We start from the raw sequence: 9712 nt of genomic DNA, 5'->3' as shown, positions 1-9712 counted from the left end.
TGTATAACAAATAGTATATAGACACGTACAGTGTCAAAAAGCAACTGTGAAATGACAAAATAAACATGGAGTGCTATGGAAAATCATCTCAATGAGGCAGATATGTAATGACAACCAATATAAAGAGGTGGGCACAAAAGTCAAAGCATATGCACAAAATAGATGCCCCACACTCAGTATGTGTCAGACACATCCCATAATATACATAGCACAGATGGTAAATAGAATGTTTATGTATAAGAGAATTGCATCATATAGCACAGATTGCAGACACACTGACCAGCAGGTCAGACATGAAAGTAAAGGACAAGGGGCAGCAATAACCTAAGATAGGGAAGGCATACCCATGGTCCACACACAGCCTGTGAGCAGCAGCAGAGAAGTCCCCCTGGAGAAGACCCCGACGCATACGTTTCACGATCCTATACTGTTATGATCATTTCATCAGGGTGATGACAACGCTGTGAGCAAACCATGCTTTTAAACATGGCGCCTAACCTCCCTGGCCACTCCCCCATCGACGCCAGCACAGCCACACCATAGGTATTCCGGGCTCCGGAATCCCCAGCAATCAACGCCCATCAATGCAGTATGCGCATGCGCGGGAATGGGGACGCGTCACCCACACCCGCGCATGCGCAGGAGCGATTCAAGATGCCGAGGAGACCGGAAAGATAAACCCGGAGGCGTAGCTGTGAGGCGCAGAGGAGGGAGGGACGAGGGAGGTGGCATGAAACATACACAGACGCGATCACACAGACAGAGGAAGGATGTAAAATACAATGGATCTTCAGTCTTTATAGGTCCCAGTCCGTGATCGCAGTCATGTAATGGATAAGTAAGTAAATGCCATGCGGAAGAATTCAGCGTTCCTTAAGAAGTGCCAGGAAATTTTTTTTACTGTAATTAAAAACAAAATTTATATAATTAAAACAAGGCACTTATCCATTACATGACTGCGATCACGGACTGGGACCTATAAAGACTGAAGATCCTTTGTATTTTACATCCTTCCTCTGTCTGTGTGATCGCGTCTGTGTATGTTTCATGCCACCTCCCTCGTCCCTCCCTCCTCTGCGCCTCACAGCTACGCCTCCGGGTTTATCTTTCCGGTCTCCTCGGCATCTTGAATCGCTCCTGCGCATGCGCGGGTGTGGGTGACGCGTCCCCATTCCCGCACATGCGCATACTGCATTGATGGGCGTTGATTGCTGGGGATTCCGGAGCCCGGAATACCTATGGTGTGGCTGTGCTGGCATCGATGGGGGAGTGGCCAGGGAGGTTAGGCGCCATGTTTAAAAGCATGGTTTGCTCACAGCGTTGTTATCCCCCTGATGAAATGATCATAACAGTATAGGATCGTGAAACGTATGCGTCGGGGTCTTCTCCAGGGGGACCTCTCTGCTGCTGCTCACAGGCTGTGTCTGGACCATGGGTATGCCTTCCCTATCTTAGGTTATTGCTGCCCCTTGTCCTTTACTTTCATGTCTGACCTGCTGGTCAGTGTGTCTGCAATCTGTGCTATATGATGCAATTCTCTTATACATAAACATTCTATTTACCATCTGTGCTATGTATATTATGGGATGTGTCTGACACATACTGAGTGTGGGGCATCTATTTTGTGCATATGCTATGACTTTTGTGCCCACCTCTTTATATTGGTTGTCATTACATATCTGCCTCATTGAGATGATTTTCCATAGCACTCCATGTTTATTTTTTCATTTCACAGTTGCTATTTGACACTGTACATGTATGCTATACGTGTCTATATACTATTTGTTATACACATGCCTCTGATTTCGCTGCTGAATCTCCTTTGTGCCAGTCCTTTTGTCTAATAAATATTGTTATTTTGCATTACACTCAGCTTTGTTCTCCTTGTTTTTCATATGTATAGAGTGTGCCATGTAGGAAGGGTTATTATGCCATCCTTTCCCTACCCTTATATCGTGGCTTTTTGCTTTCTAATGGCTTTAAACATGTCTTCAAAAACCTAATATAACTCATTCTCAGTTTTAGCCCATGCATTAAGTCATTGTCACGAGGTCCTAAATCTGCACACGTAGTGTCCTGCGCAGAATAGGTTTTCCAAAACCAGCTAGTTGACCTTTGACCTAAAGAATGTATAGAAGGCTTTGAGGCTAGTTGACCTTTGACCTAAAGTAATGCTTAGAAGGGCTTCAATGCTAATTCCAGTCCATCTCTAAGAAACCACATAGAAAAATAGCACTGAGTTGTCAGCCAGGTTTGATTTAATCATGTCAGATGCTAGCTAGAAGTTCTCCAACCTCACAAACACACTTCATACAAGCTAAGGCCTGTGATTACTATACATACATTATAAGAATGTATGTAGAGATATTATGGAATAAATATTCATAATAACTCATTATTTTACAACAATCGACTTATCAAATAACGGCAACAAGATTTTAAACATAATGTATTAAAAGACAACTTAAAAGTCCTGGACATATAACAAATATCGCAACAATATAGAAATTACAAAACAAAAAGGAAAAAGAGAAAAAGAATAATACAAAAATATTTCTTGGAAATATAACAGAATGCTGAGAGTCTAGAACTGTGGAATTTACTGGGGATCGTAGTAATACACTGGCTGGAGGCGCTATCCACAGCCCTATATAGGGGATCATGGTAAACAATGCGAAGATTAGAGTTGAGCGCGGTTCGAGGTTCTCCAGTTCTAGGCTCGAGTGATTTTGGGGGCTGTTCTAGATCGAACTAGAACTCGAGCTTTTTGCAAAAGCTCGATAGTTCTAGATCCGTTCGAGAACGGTTCTAGCAGCAAAAAAAACAGCTAATTCCTAGCTGGCTTTCCGCTGTAATAGTGTAAGTCACTCTGTGACTCACACTATTATGACATTTCAGTGTATAGTGTGCGGGAACAGCGCAGTCAGATCACTGCTGTTTGGATAATGGCGATCGCCATTTTTTTTTTTCCTTGTCTTCCTTCCCTAAGCGCGCGCGTGTAGTGGGGAGGGCCAGCATGTCAGCCAATCCCAGACACACACACAGCTAAGTGGACTTTTAGCCAGAGAAGCAACGGCATGTGTGATAGGATGTCCATGTCACATGTCCCTGCATTATAAAAACGAGTATCTGGGAACTTCCGGTTCCGGCGCTGTGATGTGAGGACGCGGGAGACAGAGCTCCGCACGTTCCTCAGCCCCACACACCGACTACAGGAGCCCCACGGCCGGGGGAGGAGGCGGAGAAGGGGAGGCGAGGAGCTGGAGGTTACCTACCGTGCATGGAGCGGTACCTCCTCCGGAGTGGTGGCAGACAGCTGAAGCAGGGTGCTGTAGAGAAAGCAGTGCACATGGAGTGCAAAATGGCGGCCGCGGGCCGCGACGGTGTGCAGGGAGGTGAGTGGGAACGGATGGAGGAGGAGGAGGGGGAGCAGCTGAGAGAGCAGCAAAGAGCTCGGCAACACGTGCAACAGGCAGCCGAGCAGCACGAACAGCAGGCAGCCGAGCAGCACGAGCAGCAGACAGCCCAGCAACTCCAGCAGCAGACAGCCCAGCAACTCCAGCAGCAGACAGCCCAGCAACTCCAGCAGCAGACAGCCCAGCAGCACCAGCAGCAGACAGCCCAGCAGCACCAGCAGCAGACAGCCCAGCAGCAACAGCAGCAGACAGCCCAGCAGCACCAGCAGCAGACAGCCCAGCACCACGAGCAGCAGACAGACCAGCAGCAGATAGCCCAGCAGCAGACAGCCCAGCAGCAGACAGCCCAGCAGCACGAGCAGTTCCCAGGCCTGCAAATTGATTATGACCGTCTAGCTGGAGCAGTGGCTGTGCACCTGGCAGACAAGATCAAAGACTCTCTAGAGGCTATGGTGGGGGCAGTGCTAGCACCCTTAAAGGAACAGATCGCACAGCAGGGAGCCAGAATGTCAGAGATGGAGCAAAGAATCTCTGACACAGAGGACGAGGTGGCAGCATTAAAGGGGCAGTTGCAGGAGATGGTGGAGGGATCCCAGGCCATGAGAGACAAACTAGAGGATCTGGAAAACCGCTCCAGAAGAAGCAATTTAAGGCTGGTGGGTTTGCCGGAATCTATAAGCATGCGGCAATTGGACAACATATGTGAAGCAGAGCTCCCCAAGGCGCTAGGTCTAACGCACAAATGCAGGGTGGAAAGAGCGCACAGAGTGGGCCCTGTAAGAGAGCGTCCAAGCACAGGAGGAACAAATGGGAAGGAAGACAGCACGGGAGTGACGGGACCAGCCAGGCCGCGCCAAATGATAATAAAATACTTGGAATACAAAGACAAAGAAGAGATACTGCGAGCGTTTAGAGGAAGGAGGGCCCCACTGTCTCTACAAGGGCATAAGGTGCTGATCTTCGGTGACTACTCGGCGGAGGTTACACGCAAAAAGAAAGCCTTTAGTAAGATTTGTACCGCGCTGTATCGTAAAGGCATAAAATTCCAACTGCTGTATCCTGCAATACTGAGTGTAACAAGATGTGATGGATCCCTTTTTGCGACGAAAGACTTGAGTGAGGCGGAGAGATGGATGGAGAAGATGGAGAACAGAAACCAGACGGAGGACTTCCTGGAGAGGCAACATACTCGGCAAGGAAGAGAGGAGGAAATCCGGGCATCGGGCCGGAACGACTGGATGGAGGGGAAGGAGATACATGCAGGAAGTCCAAAAGCAAGGAGGTCGCCGTCGCGTTGGCCTGGAGGCCAGAAGAAGGGAGCGCCATGAGAGAGGCTGCAGGGAGAAGAATCGATATTTTTGAACTGAACTGAGGGGCCCAAGTGAGAGGGGACTGACGGAATGCAGGGGATGAGTAACATCTACTGTTTATTATTGCATCTTTACTTTCTGCTTCCACTTCCTCTTCCGCCTTCCCTTCCGCTTCCTGCTTCCCCTTTCACTACCTCTTTCGCTTCCTACGTCCTCTTCCACCTCATACTGCCTCTTCCACTTCTCTTGCACTTCCTTTACCATCCCATCTACCTCTTCCTACTTCTTTTTCCACTTCCTCTTCTAATTCCTACTTCCTCTTCCTACTTCCTCTTCCACCTCCTACTTCCACTTCCTCTTCCACTTCCTACTTACTTCCACTTCCTCTTCCACCTCCTACTTTCACCTCCTGTCCCACTTCCTCTTTCACTTCTTACTTCCTTTTGCACTTCTACTTCCTCTTTTACTTCCTTTTCCTACTTCCTCTTTCATTTCCTCTTCTACTTTCTATTTCCTCTTCCACTTCCTCTTTCACTTCCTTTTCCACTTCCTCTTCCACTTCCTACTTCATCTTCCTTTTCCACTTCCTACTTCCTCTTCCACTTCCTTTTCCACTTCCTACTTCCTCTTCCTATTTCCTTTTCCACTTCCTCTTCCACTTCCTACTTCCTCTTCCACTTCCTCGTCCACTTCCTACTTCCTCTTCCACTTCCTACTTCCTTTTCCACTTTCTCTTCCACTTCCTCTTCCACTTCCTTTTCAACTTCCTCTTCCACTTCCTTTTCCACTTCCTACTTCCTCTTCCACTTCCTACTTCCTTTTCCACTTCCTACTTCCTTTTCCACTTCCTTTTCCATTTCCTACTTCCTCTTCCACTTCCTTTTCCACTTCCTACTTCCTCTTCCTTTTTTTCCCCCATCTTGTAGGCTTTTCCTTTCTTTTCTCTTCAGTTCCCCTCGCCTCTTCAATCTATATGGACCAAGGTGCCCTGCCCCATCGGGGGTGTAGGGGATCCCAACATCTATGGGGGACCGGGTTTCTCTCTCTGTAGTATCTACTGATAAATCGCTCTTCTGGTAGCCAGGCCACTTATGCTGATGGGAGGTGAAGTGAAATTGAGACCAGAGGTAACAAATAATAGGTATGGGCAATGAGGGAGGGAGTATTGTATGCTGGCACGGTTATTGACCAGGAAGGCCTTGCTCTGGTGTGTTAGATAACAGAACAATGGGGGACAGGCCATATGTAAATGTTAATTAGGGGGCTGAGAGGGGATTGCGGAGCCAGGAGCATCACAGAAAAAATGGAAGTGACGAGACGATTGATTGTAAAGGGGGGGACAGTTGAGGGGTTGTTAGTTGACCATAGATTTAGGTTGAATAGTTGGGTTCAGGGAAAGCAACGCTATAAGAACACCGAAAGAAAACTGAGGGCAGTTGGGGGGGTAGCCAACAGGTTTATAGTTAATGCCAAGAAGAGGACACAAGGTTGTGCCCAGGCAATACATAGTTGTCAGTACGCAGCGGAGTTAAGGCAGGGAAAAGACCAGGGAAAGGCGCCAAGACACACACAAGTTAGAACATATAGCGACATATATGTCCCGAGATGTTGGGATAATGGTTAAATTAGTCACTTGGAACGTAAAAGGTTTGAAGTCTCCACATAAGCGCATGATGATATTACAACACCTTAAAAGACTGAAGGTAGATATCGCACTACTGCAGGAGACCCACCTGCAAAAAGGGGATTTTTTTCGTATGCAAAAATTATGGGTGGGGGCGGTAGTCGGGTCAGGATCCCAGGGAAGGAAGGCAGGGGTAATGATCTTAATAAACAAACACTTTACTCACGAAATAGTGTCCCAAGACAGTGATGATGGTGGGAGGTACATACATATCAAATTAACTAGCCTGCAGGGAGAGTTTAGTATACACAATATATACGCCCCTATTACCGAACAAAAAGCCTTCTTTGACTTTATCACCAACAAATTGGGAGTGGATGTAGACCCAAATAAGATAGTGGGGGGAGATTTTAATGCAGTAGTTTCGAAAGAGGAGGATAGGAGGTATGGCAAGGAACAAGGTAGGCAGAGTAGGAATATAAAGGGTTTGATGGCCAAATTACTGGAAGACACAAATCTGCAGGACAGTTGGAGAACGCAACACCCATATGAACGTGAATTTACACACTACTCACACCCACACGAAGCATGGTCAAGGATTGACTTTATGTTAGTAGACCAAAGACTCTGGCACAGGGTCAAGGATGTAGACATAGAGAACATGGTTATATCCGACCACAGCCCGGTGACCTTAGACTTAAATGACGGAATACAGAGGGGCTCGGATTATATATGGAGATTTCCATCATTCTTACTCAAAGATAAAGATTTTATTAAAACATTAAAGGAGTGGTGGGAGGAATATTGCGGCACTAACAGCGGGCACGAGGAAGAGGCAATGCTATTCTGGGAAACAGCCAAAGTAGTATTAAGGGGGAGACTGATGGGGCATGTAGCCAAAATCAGTAAACAGACGGAAAAACATTACCAGGAGGCAAGCACTAGTTTGAGAGAGAAATACACAAGGTACCTAGAAAACAAATCCCAAAAAGCAAAAGAAGAGTGGAAGGAAGCAAAACAAGAGTTTGACATGTGGGTAGGAAAACGAGAAGAACTAGTAAGGTCTCAGCAGGAGGTTGACTTGCACCGATTTGGCAATAAGGCAGGTAAACTGCTGGCTAACCTGGCAAAGGGAAGACGACCATTGACGTTAATAGCTAGTATGACAAGACAGGATGGGACCAAATCGACGAATCCACAGGAGATCAACCAGATCTTGGGGGAATACTATGCCAAACTATATAGTAAAGGGGATGAAAATGGAGAAGGAGGGAGGGAGTGGCTAAAGACATTAGGACTTACACAAATAACCGAGGACGAACTGACTAGACTGAACGCGGACATCACAATAGAGGAAGGGCAAACAACAATAGGAGAACTGAGTATACATAAAGCACCGGGGCCTGACGGGTTCAATGGGAAATTCTATAAAGTACTAAAGGAGGAAATATCACCGACGCTGACACGTAGGTTTAATAAAATGTTAGGGGGTACGGGAATGTCTAGCCACCTTAACACTGCATATATAAAACTTTTACCCAAAGGAGACAAAAATTTGGACAATCCAACGAATTATAGACCAATCTCACTAATCAACCAAGACCTTAAACTAGTGGCCAAATTGATGGCCAATCGATTAGCAGAGGTATTACCAAGGCTAATTTCTCCCGCCCAATCGGGGTTTGTAAAGGGGAGACCAGCCGTGACAAACGTAAGAAAGGCCATGATAGTAATGGACGCCATCAGACACAGGGATCTACAAGGAGGGGAATTTCCAGCCATGATCACGTTGGATGCTGAAAAAGCGTTTGATAATGTGCAGTGGCCATGGCTGGAAACAGTCCTAGATAATATGGGCTTCAGGGGAGCATTCAGAACATTTATAGGTATACTATATGCAAACCCTCAGGCAAGAGTGGCGACACCCGGATTTTTGTCACGACCCTTCCCTTTGACCAAAGGGACGAGACAGGGGTGCCTGCTGTCTCCTCTCTTGTTCAATCTAGCCATTGAGCCATTATCAAAACTGATCAATGGAGGAGACTGCTTTGAGGGCATTAACATTGGAACGGAAAAAGTACATTCAGCTCTATTCGCGGACGATATCATATTATTCATGAATAGACCACAGAATGACCTTTTAAAAACAATACAACAGATAGAGAGATTTGGGTCTATGGCAGGTTTTAAATTGAACAAGACAAAATGTGAAATACTGTTTCTGAATGAGCGAACCATGTCATCCCTGAAAACCTATGGAATAGGGGATAACATATGTGGGATACCGATAGCAAAAACCCACCTTAAATACCTGGGGATTCAGATGGGACGCCAGCCTGCCTCCATTTATGAATTAAACTTCAAACCGCTGATACAGAAAATAGAACGAGAGCTAAAGATGTGGGAGGGGCTGCCGCTATCCCTGCTAGGTAGAAACCACCTCTTAAAAATGATGAGTTTCTCGAAGCTGTTATACCCGATGCAAACTATCCCTATATTATTAAAGCATGCGGATGTAAATAGACTGAATAAAGCATTTACAAGCTTCCTATGGAAGAGAAAAAGACCAAGAATTAGGGCGGAAAAACTAATGCTACCACAGATGCCAAATGTGAGAGGCTACAACCTTGCATGCTTGATGAGGCACGTAATAGACTGGCTGAGGAAGACAAATAGCTATTCTGACATAAAATTGGAAAGTGAGTACTGTAGACCATGGGACTTGGGGGCAATATTACACACGTCATTGGCCAATATTCCGAGGAAAATTAAGCACTCCCTGGTATGTAGAGATATGATAATGGCGTGGAAAGCAGTGAAGAAAAAGTTTAACCTGTCCTGGCGAATCTCCAAATACCTAAATATCTGGAATTTTCCGGAATTCCCAGCAGGGAGGGAAAACAAACTATTTCTAGAATGGAGAAATAAGGGGATCGGTGGGGTGAAGGATCTGCTCCATGAAACGGAACATAGGTGGTTGACCCTTGAGGAGATGGTGAACAGGTACGGGCTTTCCCCATTCCAAATCATACAATACAAACAGGTGGAAAAGGGAATAATGGGACTATTGAGGGATCATAGTATCATAGTATCATAGTTTTTAAGGTTGAAGGGAGACTCTAAGTCCATCTAGTTCAACCCGTAGCCTAACATGTTGATCCAGAGGAAGGCAAAAAAAAAACCAATGTGGCAAACAGGTTCCAATGGGGAAAAATTTCCTTCCTGACTCCACATCCGGCAATCAGACTAGTTCCCTGGATCAATACCCTGTCATAAAATCTAATATACATAACTGGTAATATTAAATTTTTCAAGAAAGGCATCCAGGCTCTGCTTAAATGTTAGTAGTGAATCACTCATTA

This window comes from Anomaloglossus baeobatrachus, unplaced genomic scaffold, assembly GCF_048569485.1.
Source record: "Anomaloglossus baeobatrachus isolate aAnoBae1 unplaced genomic scaffold, aAnoBae1.hap1 Scaffold_130, whole genome shotgun sequence".
NCBI lineage: Eukaryota > Metazoa > Chordata > Amphibia > Anura > Aromobatidae > Anomaloglossus > Anomaloglossus baeobatrachus.
This window is presented reverse-complemented; position numbering follows the sequence as displayed.